The 13040-nt window shown below is 44.8% G+C and overlaps 1 long non-coding RNA gene across 1 annotated transcript in view; it reads left to right on the top strand.

The window, feature by feature from the left end:
• LOC128339657 (uncharacterized) overlaps positions 1–11127 on the top strand; it is a 31673-nt gene extending 20546 nt beyond the window's left edge. The window contains exons 2-3 of the long non-coding RNA XR_008313149.1: positions 8833–8999; positions 10664–11127. This is a non-coding gene — a long non-coding RNA (uncharacterized LOC128339657). The remainder of the gene's footprint in view (positions 1–8832; positions 9000–10663) is intronic.
• Positions 11128–13040: the final 1913 nt, after the last annotated feature.

Raw genomic sequence — 13040 nt, 5'->3', positions numbered from 1 at the left:
TTTTTTGTGTGTTGTCATAAGACCCGTATTCTGTTTTCACAGCTCCTGACTAGATGATAACTTGTGTTTATCACAGGCATCACACCTCTGCAAGACTATGGACATTTTTCTTGAAAATATCTTTTAATATGGAAGCCTGTTTGTTTCATGAGACTCTAGACCTTGTGAAAGATATATTAGTCTTGTTTCAACAATAGCATGTTTGCTTGGGGGCAAGGACTGTTTCTTTTCTATAGGTTTTTATGAGGATATTGTAGCCCTACCAAGCTCGCTAGTAATGAGGCTGAAGACGGAGAGCTGGAACACTATCTGCACGTGGCTTAGATGGGGACTTGATGGGGACAGTGGAAATCCCATAAGCCAGATGTCACTGATGAATTACCCTTTTATGGAGGATAGAGTCAGATACACTGGATGGGGATTGTTGTGTATCAAAAGGCAGGATGGCTCTGAGAACCAGTTGCAGGGGAGTAATGGCAGGAGAGAGGGCATGCCCTCAACTCCTGCCTGTGGCTTCCAGCAGCATCTGGTGGGCCACTGTGAGAAACAGGATGATGGACTAGATGGGCCTTGGGCCTGATCCAGCAGGGCTGTTCTTATGTTCTTATCGGGGGAGAGCAACTGGCCAGGGCCGTCCCTAGGGGGGTCATGGCTTGGGGCAAATCAGCAGGTGCAGGGCCTCTCTAACATTTCATATCTGTACAGAATCATACTGATCGATGACATACAGTGTAAATAGTGTGAGTGAAGGTTTGGGACATGTCCAACCAGCTTGGACATACTGTATAATGCATTTTTAAAGCAATAAAAACAAAAACTTCACAGTTCTCAGACCTTCTGGGTTGCAAATCAACTTGAGAAGAGAGAGAGAGAGAGAGAGAGAGAGAGAGAGAGAGTGTGTGTGTGTGTGTGTGTATGTATATATATATATATATATATATATACACACACACACACACACACACACACACACACACACACACACACACCCCAGCCTTTGCCTGCTTAGTAATGGAGGTATGGTGTGATTTCCTTTTTGTGATTATTCCTCCCCCTGCCTTCTGGAACAATAATATATTGTTCCAGAAGTTTTTGTATTTTTCTGCCATGAAACAAGACACTTATAGGACTTTTTTGGGATGGTTTTTAATTTTTTTAAAATTAAAACCCAACAATTTGTCCAATCCACTTCAATTTAAATATACATATTCCTCTCACCCTGCCCTATGTCTCTGCTCAATACCAAAACCCTATGCCAAGTCATTCTAGGTGATAGATTATTATTAGGTGATCTAAAGGCTGGAGCAGAAAGGGGGGTGTTTTACCCTTTTTTATGAAGGCAAAGGGCAGATTCTCCCATATGGGTGTGGAATGATGGTCTAAGGGCGGACATTTTTGAAATTTTCTGCCATGAATCAAGCCACTTATAGGACTTTTTCGATGGGTATTTTAATTTCTTTAAATTAAAAACCAACAATTTGTCTAATCCACTTCAATTTATAAATACATATTCCTCCCACCCTGCCCTACATCTCTGCTCAATACCAAAGCCCTATGGTAAGCCAGTTCCTAAATATTCAAGGCGGGCGGGGGGAGGTATAATCACAAAAAGGAAATCACACCATACCTCCATTACTAAGCAGGCAAAGGCTGGGCTGGACAGAGGGTCTGCAGAGAGCTGTGGTGGGCAAGGACAGCCTGTGCTGGACACTCTGCCTGCCTGCCTCCTTCCTTAGCTTCAGGCTTCAGCGAAGCCTGCATGAATGCCTCTCTGGAATCCACACCCACCCACTGAACAGCTGAGAGGCAGACAGTGGAGGAGCTCTAGCAGCTTTCCTGGGAGCCTTTCAAGCTGCACACAAACACAAAAGTTCAGTTGTGGGGAAAGATAAGTGGCTGGGCCTGGGGGAGAGAGGAAGGCAGGCTGCACTGCAGTGTGCCCAGAGCAGGACCTGTGCCAGTGCCGGCTCAGGGCAATCGTCCCGATCGCCCCACCCTAAGGACGGCCCTGGATCTGGCCCTCTCCAACCACAGCATATCATCACTCCAGAGATTGTTGTTGGTGTCTACCTTATGTTTCTTTTTAGATTGTGAGCCTTTTGGGAATGGGAATCATCTTATTTATCACTTATTTATTTGCCTATGTAAACTGCTTTGCAAACTTTTGTTGAAAAGCAGTATATAGCAGCAGCAGCAGCAGCAGCAGCAGCTTGCATTTGCAGGAGCCATAAGGGGTGAGTACAAAAAAGTGTGCCAGTTGGAATGGTAAGGATTTCAGTGTCACTAGCATCTCTTTCTTTCCACGCCTGCAATGTGTATTGAGCTACTCTGAGCTGAAACCTAGATCAGGGGCCATGAGACAATGAGGCATGATGTGTATCCCAAACTCAGCTACCCTGGAAATAATGACTCGTGGCAGGAGAGACACCAAGATAGGGTTTCCTCCTTATTTCCTCACCTTGTGACCCCTGTTACCATTGCATTAGCAAGCATGCTGAGAGAATAGATGTTCTGTGGGCTGACAGTGACAATTCCCAATGCATTTAGTCATAAGGAGTAGCTTACGTCTCTCCCAGAGTGAGATGAGATCAGCAGGATGCCACCTTCTCTTGCACTGCAAAACTAGACCCAGCCTTTTCTTCAAAATCTTTCTCTCTAGCCAAAGGTAATGGGTAACTCTACTGTCATATCAGCGCATATTAATTTATGAGAAGTGATATAACTGATGTTAGCTAGAGCTGCTGGGGGCTGCTATGGGAGCAGGGCTGGGGCTCAACAATTTGCATGATGACAACCAGGCACATCTTACCGTAGCCCAGAGTGTATGTTTTATGCAGTATTCTACATCATAGTTTGCAGAGAATGATTTGGGGATAAATTGTAAGTCAGTCCAGTTTGTTCCTGTCATAAAATCATACATGCAGAAATTATATGAACATAGGAAGCTGCTTTATACAAAGTCAGACCATTGGTCTATCTAGCTAGTATTGTCTAGACAGACTGGCAGCAGCTTTCCAAGGCTTCCGGTGCAGCAAGGGTGTAGCTATAATTGAGCGGATGGGTTCAAAGAAACCGGGGGCCCCGCAGCTCCACCCCTCCCTATTTTCTTCATTATCTCATCACTCCGAGGAACCACCAGGAGAGGGGTGAACATGGGCTCTCCCCAGCTACTCCCCTGAACATGGTCTCTACCTGGAGATGCCAGGGATTGAATCAGCGACCTTCTACATGCAAAGCAGATACTCTGTCATTGAGCTATGATCCCATTCCCCAGCAATGGGGACCCAGTCCTAGGTACTGTTCAACTCTTACTGTCCAACTCTATGTACTGTTCAACCATCTTATTTATTTGTTATTTCTCTGTGTAAACCGCCCTGAGCCCTTTTTGGAAGGGCAGTATAGAAATTGAATGAATGAACGAACAAACAAACAAACAAACAAACAAACAAACAAACAAACTCCATGTACTGAGTTGCCCATGAGAGCAGGTGTACAGTAGAAGACAAATGCTTGCTGTTCTTACTGTAGGCATGATACTCTTTGAGGCCCTGCCTCAGTTATATTCAGGCACAATGAATCACTGTGTACTGCCTGCTTTAGCACAGCCCAGACTCCAGATTCCCTGCTTCCTCTTTCCTTTGAATGAGGAGGCCAGCTATAAGCTGGTGCTTTTCAGCCCTGCACGTAGGTTAATTATTTCTTGTTTATACAGTCAGACAGGTATTATTGACTGGTTTGTTTTATCCAGACATCGAGTTGTTCCCAAGGACCTGGGATGGCTGAATTGTCAGTGTTGTTGCTGTTGTTATAGATATCGTCGCAGAATATAGGCTGTTCCCAGTAAAGTTGCTTTTTGTAATTGGCTGTCGTTATTGTTGTTGTTGTTATTATTATTAATTTATTTATTTACACAGTCAGACAGGTGTTATTGACTGGTTTGTTTTATTCAGGCATTGAGTCCTTCTCAAGGACCTGGGATGCCAGAATTTTATTGTCAATGTTGTTGCTGCTGTTATAGATATTGTCGCAGAATATAGGCTGTTCCCAGTAAAGCTGCTTTTTTGTAATTGGCTGATGGTGATTTCTATGGCCCCTATGGTGTTGAGGTGGTCTTCAAGGTCTTTTGGAACCAGGGCGCCAATGTCTACTGGGATTATTTTGGTCTTTTTCTGCCACAGCCTTTCAATTTCAACTTGTAGATATTTGTATTTTGTTATTTTTTCTATTTCTTTTTCTTCTATTCTGCTATCCGCTGGTATTGCTATGCCGATTATTTTAACTTGTTTTTCTTTCTTCTCGACTACAGTTATAACTGGTGTATTGTGTGGTAGATGTTTGTCTTTTGTTATTATTTATTTATTTATTTATTTATTTGATTTGTATACCGCCCTTCCAAAATGGCTCAGGGCGGTTTATAATTAAAACAAACCACTAAAACAGTAAAGAGCTAAAACAAATTAAAAAACAATATAACAATTAACAATTTAAAAACATTTTAAAACAACAATTAAACAATTACAGTGATTAAAACTCCCAAAATCAGGTTTTGAATTTTAAAATACACCAAATATTAAAACCCGCAAAATTTAGGAAGCTGAGAAAGCTTGGGTGAAACGATGGGTTTTCAGGTGTTTTTTGAAAATTGCCAGAGATGGGGAGGATCGTATCTCAGCAGGGAGCACATTCCACAATCTCGGGGCAGCGACCAAGAAGGCCTATCTCTGTGTAGCCACAAAACGGGTTGGCGGTAACTGAAGACAGACCTCCTCAGATGACCTCAAAGGGCGGTGGGGCTCATAATGAAGAAGACACTCTCTTAGATACCCAGGGCCTAAACCGTTTAGGCCTTTGTAAGTTATAGCTAGCACTTTGTATTTTGTCCGGAAACCTATTGGCAGCCAGTGTAACTCCATCAGTAAAGGAGTAACATGGTCTCTCCAAGATGACCCAGAGACCAACCTGGCTGCCGCGTTCTGAACCAACTGAAGTTTCCAGGCTACGTACAAAGGCAGCCCCACATAGAGTGCATTACAAAAGCCAAGTCTGGAGGTCACCAACAGATGTACCACAGTTTTGAGGTCATTGATCTCGAGAAATGGGCGCAGCTGGCGTATCAGCCGGAGCTGATAGAGAGCACCCCTGGCCACCGCCTCAACCTGAGAAACCAGGGAGAGGTGTGAATCCAGAAGTACTCCCAGACTGTGAACCTGTTCCTTTTGGGGAAGTGTGACCCCATCTAGAACAGGTAGATCAAAATAGTCTCTAGAGTTCTGACCCCGCACAATAAGTACCTCCATCTTATCGGGATTCAGCTTCAGTTTATTCTCCCTCATCCAGCCCATTACTGCTTCCAGGCAGGCATTTAGGGAGGATATGCCAGCTCCTGAAGAAGTTGACATGGAGAAGTAGATCTGGGTGTCATCAGCATACTGGTAACACGCAGCTCCAAATCCCCTGATGATCTCTCCCAGCAGTTTCATGTAGATGTTAAAAAGCATTGGAGAAAGTACGGAGCCTTTCCATACTTTCCAAACCATACTTAAGCTCAGATTTTGAAGAGCAACAGTCTCCAATTGACACCACCTGGAATCTATCCGAGAGGTAGGAGCGGAACCACTGTAGAACAGTGCCTCCCACCCCCAACCCCCTCAGACGTTCCAGAAGGATACTATGGTCGATAGTATCGAAAGCCACCGAGAGATCCAAAAGGACCAACAGAGTCACACTTCCTCTGTCAATTCCCAATTGGAGATCATCCATCAGGCCGACCAAAGCCGTCTCCACCCCATAGCCCGCCCGAAAACCAGTTTGAAATGGGTCTAGATAATCAGTTTCCTCCAAGACTGCCTGGAGCTGAGAAGCCACCACCCTCTCAATGACCTTGCCCATCCATGGGAGGTTGGAAACAGGCCTATAATTGCTCAACTCTAAGGGATCTAATGCAGGCTTCTTTAGAAAAGGTCTAATGATTGCTTCCTTAAGACAAGGAGGCATCCTGCCCTCCCTCAGAGAAGCATTTATGATTTCAACCAGGCTGTTTACAACAACCTCCCTGCTAGATCGACCAAGCCTTGTTGGGCAAGGGTCAAGAGGACAAGTGGTAGGCCTCACTGCTCCAAGCAGCTTGTCCACATCCTCAGGAGTCACAAACTGAAACCGATCCAGTCGAATCACATAAGAGGAGTCGTTGGGCACCTCCAGCTCAGATATCAAATTAATTGTGGAGTCTCCATCTAGGTTTGCCCGAATCCGAGAGATTTTATCTGCGAAAAACTCTTTAAACATATCATAGTGGGTAACTGATGACTCAAAATTCTGGTTCGGGGGGGGGCAGATACTAATCCCCTCACAACCCCTCACAACTCCACTGGACTTGAACTTGCAGAGGCAATACAGGCAGAAAAGAACCGCCTCTTTGCTGCACGTATTGCCTGAGCATAGATCTTTAGATGTTGCAATCTGTCAGATTTGAGTCACGTTTTCCTCCAATTGCGCTCCAGTTGCCTGCCTTGACACTTCAGCCCCCGTAGATCTTCCGTATACCAAGGGGCCAAATTTGAAGCGGGTCAGAGGGGACGCTTGGGAGCAATCATGTCTACTGCCCTGGTGAGCAAATTGTTCCAATTCCCAACCAGGGCATCAACAGGATCACCAGCAAAGCCAACATTAAATACCTCCAAGGCTTCTTGTAATCTTAGTGGATCCAATAACCTCTTTGGGTGGACGATTCTAATGGGCCCCTCACACTTGTGGAGGTGGGAAGCGGTTGTAAGTCCAACCTTAACCAGATGGTGGTCTGTCCATGACAATGGGGAAATCACAGGAGTCCCCACCCATGGAACACCACCCTGATCAGAGTAAAAGAGCAAATCAAGTGTGTGACCTGCAATATGCCTCGGTCCAGAGACCACTTGGGATAGGCCCATAGTTGTCATTGCCACTATGAACTCCCGAGCTACCCCAGACAGATTGGTCTTGAAATGAACACTGAAGTCCCCCAGCACCAAGAGTCTGGGTGACTCCAACGCGAATTCCACAACCAAGTCCGTGAGCTCATTAAGGGAATCTGCTGGGCAGCGGGGCGATCGGTACACCAACAGAAGTCCCAATCTATCCCTGGTCCCCAAACTCAAGTACACACATTCAATATGGTCCGATACCCTGACAGGGACCCTGGTAAGGGAGATGTTATCCCTATAGACCACAGCCACCCCACATCCCCGCCCACGTCCCCTCACCTGCTCCTCTACAGAGTATCCTGGAGGGAGAAGCTGGGACCAAACTGGACCACTAGCCTCCCCCAACCAAGTCTCAGTAATACATACCAGGTCAGCCTCTTCATCCATGATCAAATCATGGATGAGTTTAGATTTATTTTGGACCAACCTGGCATTACAGAGGAGCAGGGAAAAGCTATGTGGGTTGTTGGCAGTGCTCCCCGAGGTCAAAGAGCTGGTAGGACAGCCGGAAGGGGAGACAGCTATTAAATTTCTGACTACCCTTCCTCTGGATTGGCCTGCTGACCTGCCAACATTACTTCTTCTATTCCCCACCACCACCGGGATAGCTGCCCCATAGTTAACAAAGGTGCCCCCTGTCCCCCCGTCTCCAGATGAACCCAAACACATTACAACAATTTCAGCCTAAGTCTAAAACAGCTTAAAACTAATTAAACAGAAGCCCTCTAGCCCTCGCCCTCTTTCTCCCCCGAAGTGGCTCCTCCAAAGGGGCGACCCACCAGTGGTGGGCCTGCTGCCACAAGGAGCCTTCCTATAAAGCCCAAAACTGAGCAGTTGACCCGAGGAACAGCTGAGTCACTCAAGGGCTGGTCCGTCCTGCCCACACTTCCCACAGATGTTGACCTGAGGCTGCAGCTCCACAGGGGAAGCAAAAGCAGGCAGGCAACAGCAGAAGGAACCCCAGCACTCACCTAGTCTCTCACTCAAGGCAGCACTGGGAGGGAGATAGATGGACTCTCCCTTCCCTCTCTGCTGAGCTTCTATAATAAACTTGTGTTACCAACACCTGTGTGGAGCTTGAATTCAACAGACAATACTCTGTCCTCAGACTGAGATGGTGGTAATTTTGTTTCAGCTTCAAGCAGAAATAAAGGAAAGGAAAGGTGGTGCCCTTGAGCTGGTGTCAACTCCTGGAGACCATGGAGCCATGTGGGTTTCTTGGTAGAATACAGTAGTGGATTGCCATTGCCATCTCCCATGCAGTATAAGATGATGCCTTTCAGCACCTTCCTATATTGCTTCTGCCCAACAGAGGAGTTTCCAATATTCTGGAAAACACATCAGCTGGGATTCGAACCAACAGCCTCCTGCTCTCTAGGCAGGTTGCTTTGCCACTGCACCATGCCTCTTTTTTATATGGGGCAACAACCAAGAACAAGAAAATTTGAATTAAAAGGAGGGAGGTTGAACCCAGACTCACCTCATTTCAGGCTCTTACAATCTTCCTTCTCCTCCTCTTAAGGTCTTTTTCGTCTCTCCTAACCAAGTGGGGAAGGCTCTTGGTTATTATTATCTTCTGTGTTCTCTCTCCTTACTACTACTACTACTACTACTACTACTACTACTACTACTACTACTAGTATTACTACTCTCTATTACTACGACAATTATTGTTATATTGTTATTGTTGTTGCTGTTGTTGTGATCATTATTATTATTAATGCCTCTCTACCATGCACTAGCATTTCCCCCTCTTTGCTGGGAGAGAATTGGAGATGGCCGCAAGGAGCTCATTCCCTTCTTTCTCCCTGTATCTGCCTGCTGGGACAAGTTGGCTGATAATTAAAGCTCTTCTTTTTCTATCCTTAAACAGTCCCTCCCTTTGTCCATTGCACCAAAACAGCTATTTCTGCCCTTGCTTTTCCTGGATGAACAGTAGGTGCCTCAGTCTTCCAGTCAGGGAAGCACCCGCTACGACAGATACAGTGTTTGTCTCTTCAGATGAATGTCAGTGTATCCATGAGCAGCATGGCGGAAATGGTGAGTGATGGGCTGGGCTGGGACTTCCGACTCCCATTTGGTGCATCTACCATTTCTGATCATGTCTTACGAAGGCTATGCAGTCACTGTGATTACTAACCTGGTCACTTATTTTAGAGCAGGGTTTACAAGCTGGTGGGAGTGCATATGCAACTTTGATTAGGGGTATTTTTGGGATATGTGGCTCATACATTTAAGAAATCATCATCGTCAACAACAACAACATCCCAGGTTCAATCATTGTACATCCAGTTAAAAGGCCTGAGATTTTGAAGAGCTGCTGCCATTCAGTGTTGATAGTACCAGGCTGGAAGGTTTGACTCACTCTGAGCACAGCCTTTTTCATTACACATGAACCAAACAAATACAGTTTGTCAGGCAGTGCTCTTATCCAAGGCATATCAGTTAAAGGCAAAAGAAACTGGTTACATGGCCATGCTGTATGAAACATTAGGACCTTTCACATGTCCATATGAGGGTGGGTTATGAGGTTGTAAAGAGCTCCTTCATTACTCTATTTGGGTCAACAAGACCAGCACACACACAAGTAAGCCAGGCAAGGCCTCCATTTCTGAAATTGGGAGCTGGAAGGTTTTCCTACTAGTGAGAAAACATTTCCAGCATCTTTTTTACTGCCAGTAGTCTGGCAAGCCTCATTACATCAGCAGCTGATCTCTGATTGGCCACAAAGGGATAGGAGATGGGTTTAGCCTGGCTGAAGCTGCTGCAAGCATAGGATAATAGAATATGCTTTGCAGAGTGGCACATTCTAGGATAGCAGCCCCTGTAGCCACAGCTCTCTATTGTTTCCAGACCTGATAGTTCCTGGTAGCTGCTAGGAAAGTTAAATGGATCCACATGACCAAAACATCAAGGTAGGAAAACTCTCTTCTTACCTGGGTTAGGAGCAGTGTACAGTGGTTTGGCTACCCTGTTTTGAGCTACCTGGGACGGAGGGATTTTTGTGCATTCACACAAACATGCAAACCAGGGTACAAGGTTGATGCTGATGTTGATGGCCATGTGAACAGGCCTCTTACATAGAAACCCTTGAGTAAGACACAAACCTGTAAAAATAGGATTGCCTGATTGATCTGTATAACTGTCAATGCAAGAATTGGAACACTTACAGCCAAATTATACACATGCTTACCTGGAAAAAAGTCTAATTGGCTGACAGTTTGACTAAATCACTTGACGGAAGTCCTATTGAAATAAAGTAGCCTTTTAGAATAACTCTTGGGTAGTATTACTCAGTAACTTGGTTTGAATGCCAGCCACTGAATTCAATGGGGCTTACTCCAAACAGTTGTCTAGGACTGCAGCCTTAGTCTTAATCTTGCACTGCCTTGAAGGAATTGAGGTGGTTGAGGTTCAGCCAAGCAATCCACTGGGTGGACCAGGTCCAAAGGGCCCTGCTTCCCCCAGCAACTACCCATGCCTGTCGACTACCCGTGCCTACCTTTATACAATTCCAATGCATGCTAGGATCCATAAAAATTAATAATGTTCCACAAAGAAGACATTTAATTTAGTAATTTCCATAAATACCTTACAGATAAGGATTATAAAGGTATGTGGAGATTTCCCCAGTGATTAGTAAGCAGAAATGTACCCATCTATAATGGAATGAATTGCTGCTTATGACCCTCTTTGTGCTGTAGTTGTTCACAGAAAGCCACAGTAGCAACAAAAGCCTGCATATCTTGGCTCAGTATCTTGCTGACTGATTCCCGCAGACTTGAGGAAGGAAGCTTCTTCAGATTCTTCTTTTTTAACCTTGGATAGTAACTCTAGTCCATGGACGGTAACCATAGTCTGTTTGATACCAAACAGACAGCTTATTCATCGCTTTCTTTTCTGAATGCTGACTCAAGGAGGGACCAAAAAACACAAGCAACAAGATTTTTACATTCTCTAATTTAAAGAATTGGCTGTTTGCAGCAGAATGTCAGTCGTGTTTTCTGTCCGAGTTGTCAAAATCCAGCTCACGTTCGGCGAAATATTGGGCAGCTAAGATTCCTGTCTCTGTTTTAATGAAGCCAGCTCCATCCTGCTTCCACCTTCTTGAAGTATTTTTTTTAACCTTTAGGTTGTTTTCAAATTAAAATCTATTTTTAAAGCCTTATGACATTTGCCATCAATTTCTTCCAATATACTTGTATACTTGCATTAGGATCAGAGGGTAGTAATCTGGGTTGATCAGTACACAATCCATTCACATGACCACCAATAAGAGGGTAGAAGGCAGTAAACCCAGCTATTAGTAGCCCAGAGACGTAAGTTTGGGTGGGGGGTATAAATTTAATGAATGAATGAATGAATGAATGAATGAATGAATGAATGAATATTACTGTTTGTGAGAACCCATGGGAATCCTGCCAACCAAGCACAGTCAGATGTAGGTAGCCAGACTCCCATCCCTTGTTCCTTACTGAGGTAGGATGTATAGAGGAGCTGTCCTACCTTGGAGTCTGATTGTGTGTTGGCATTTCCCTTTTGTAGCAACTCCTCCTGGCAGCTGGCCACCATGTTTGTAAGAGAGTGCTCTGGCTAGAGGGGCTACTATATGTGAATCTACCACTCTGCAAAGTACACTCCATGGTCCTTTCCCAGTGATAGCTTCAATAGGGCTGGGGCTGCCTCCAGCCACTTTGTGACTAATCAGAGGACATCTGATGCTGTAATGGGAATCTCCATACGCAAGCCAGTGCAATGCATTCTAGGATAACACTTTTGATCCTTGGAGGACCTGTTACGAGGGATTTCCCGTTATGTGGTTCTGCACTCCCTTCTGGCAGTGGCAGCTGCTGCCATCTGGGATGGGGGGGGGGGAAGGGGGGCAAGGATACTAGTTGCAAAAACCACACAGTGAACATTACTCATGAGTAAGCCCATTATTTCGACTGGGCCTACTCATGGGTAACAGACACTGTATGATTTGAGCCACTCAAATCTAGCAGTGGCCAGCACCCCTCCCACACACCCCAAACAAGAAAACAAAACTGCCCATGGCTAGTAAAAGAGAATTTACAGTGAAGTGTCCAGTCAGCCAGGGGACAAAGAGGCCGCTGATCTGCTGGGAGGCAGGGACCTTCCTGCTTCATCCTCCGGCTGCTGCAGCTTCCTCCCCTGCTCTGGTACTCAAGGGACTAGTCGGCTAATCAGGGCTATTCACTCACCTCATTGCTTTGGGTGCCCTGTACCACCACCTCCTTTTATTAGACATAAAAGCTAAAATTGCTTGGATTTTATGCAGGTCTGGCTTACCAGATTGTTACATGCACACTGTGGCAAGCCATTGCTTGATTAATGGGTTGATATTCACCCTAGAGCACTACTTTTAGAAAAATGCAGTCTTGATGTAAAAACTCCGTGTCGATTTGGGCAGTATGACCTATCCCTTGGTAATCTGAGGATTACATTGATTTTAAAACAACAACAACATACTTTTGCTAGTGCAAAACAGTATTCCGAAAAAGTGTTTGAGCAAACAGCAGTCAATTTAATATAATGGGCATTTCATTTTTTTTTTAAAGTTCCACTTCGGTGCCTCCATTGTTGTAAAATATTGTAATCAGAGGTCTGCTTTTAAACCACAGGTTATTATATTGAAAAAGACATGGGCACAATCTGTTCAAAGTAGCAGAAAGGAGAGATTTTAGCAAATTGTCTACCAGTAAAATCAATGGGTTCAGAAAGTGCTTAATTTTGCCTGAAGCATGCTCCATGTGTGTCTTTCTTTCTTTCTTTCTTTCTTATAAAAGTATTGTTTCTAAAATCAGATTACTGTGTCAGCTCTTTCTCAGTTCCTGTGTGGCTCAGCTGTGGCTCACATGTTTTGCAGTTGAGATATAGCTAGTGTCAAGGACCATAATGACAGAAATGTATGGAACTATCAGCTTTTTAATCTCCCAATTAGAATTTGGGATGGCTGGCTGGCAATTATACAAGTGGTATCAGGTCTTAGAATCTCTTCAGTTGGGTGCGAAGAAAATATGGCTTTCAAAATTCACCTTTGGAATTTTTTTTACAATATAG

This window comes from Hemicordylus capensis, chromosome 1 (assembly GCF_027244095.1).
Source record: "Hemicordylus capensis ecotype Gifberg chromosome 1, rHemCap1.1.pri, whole genome shotgun sequence".
Classification (NCBI taxonomy): domain Eukaryota; kingdom Metazoa; phylum Chordata; class Lepidosauria; order Squamata; family Cordylidae; genus Hemicordylus; species Hemicordylus capensis.
The sequence above is the reverse complement of the archived record's forward strand: the minus strand, read 5'-3'. Positions and strand labels throughout refer to the sequence as shown.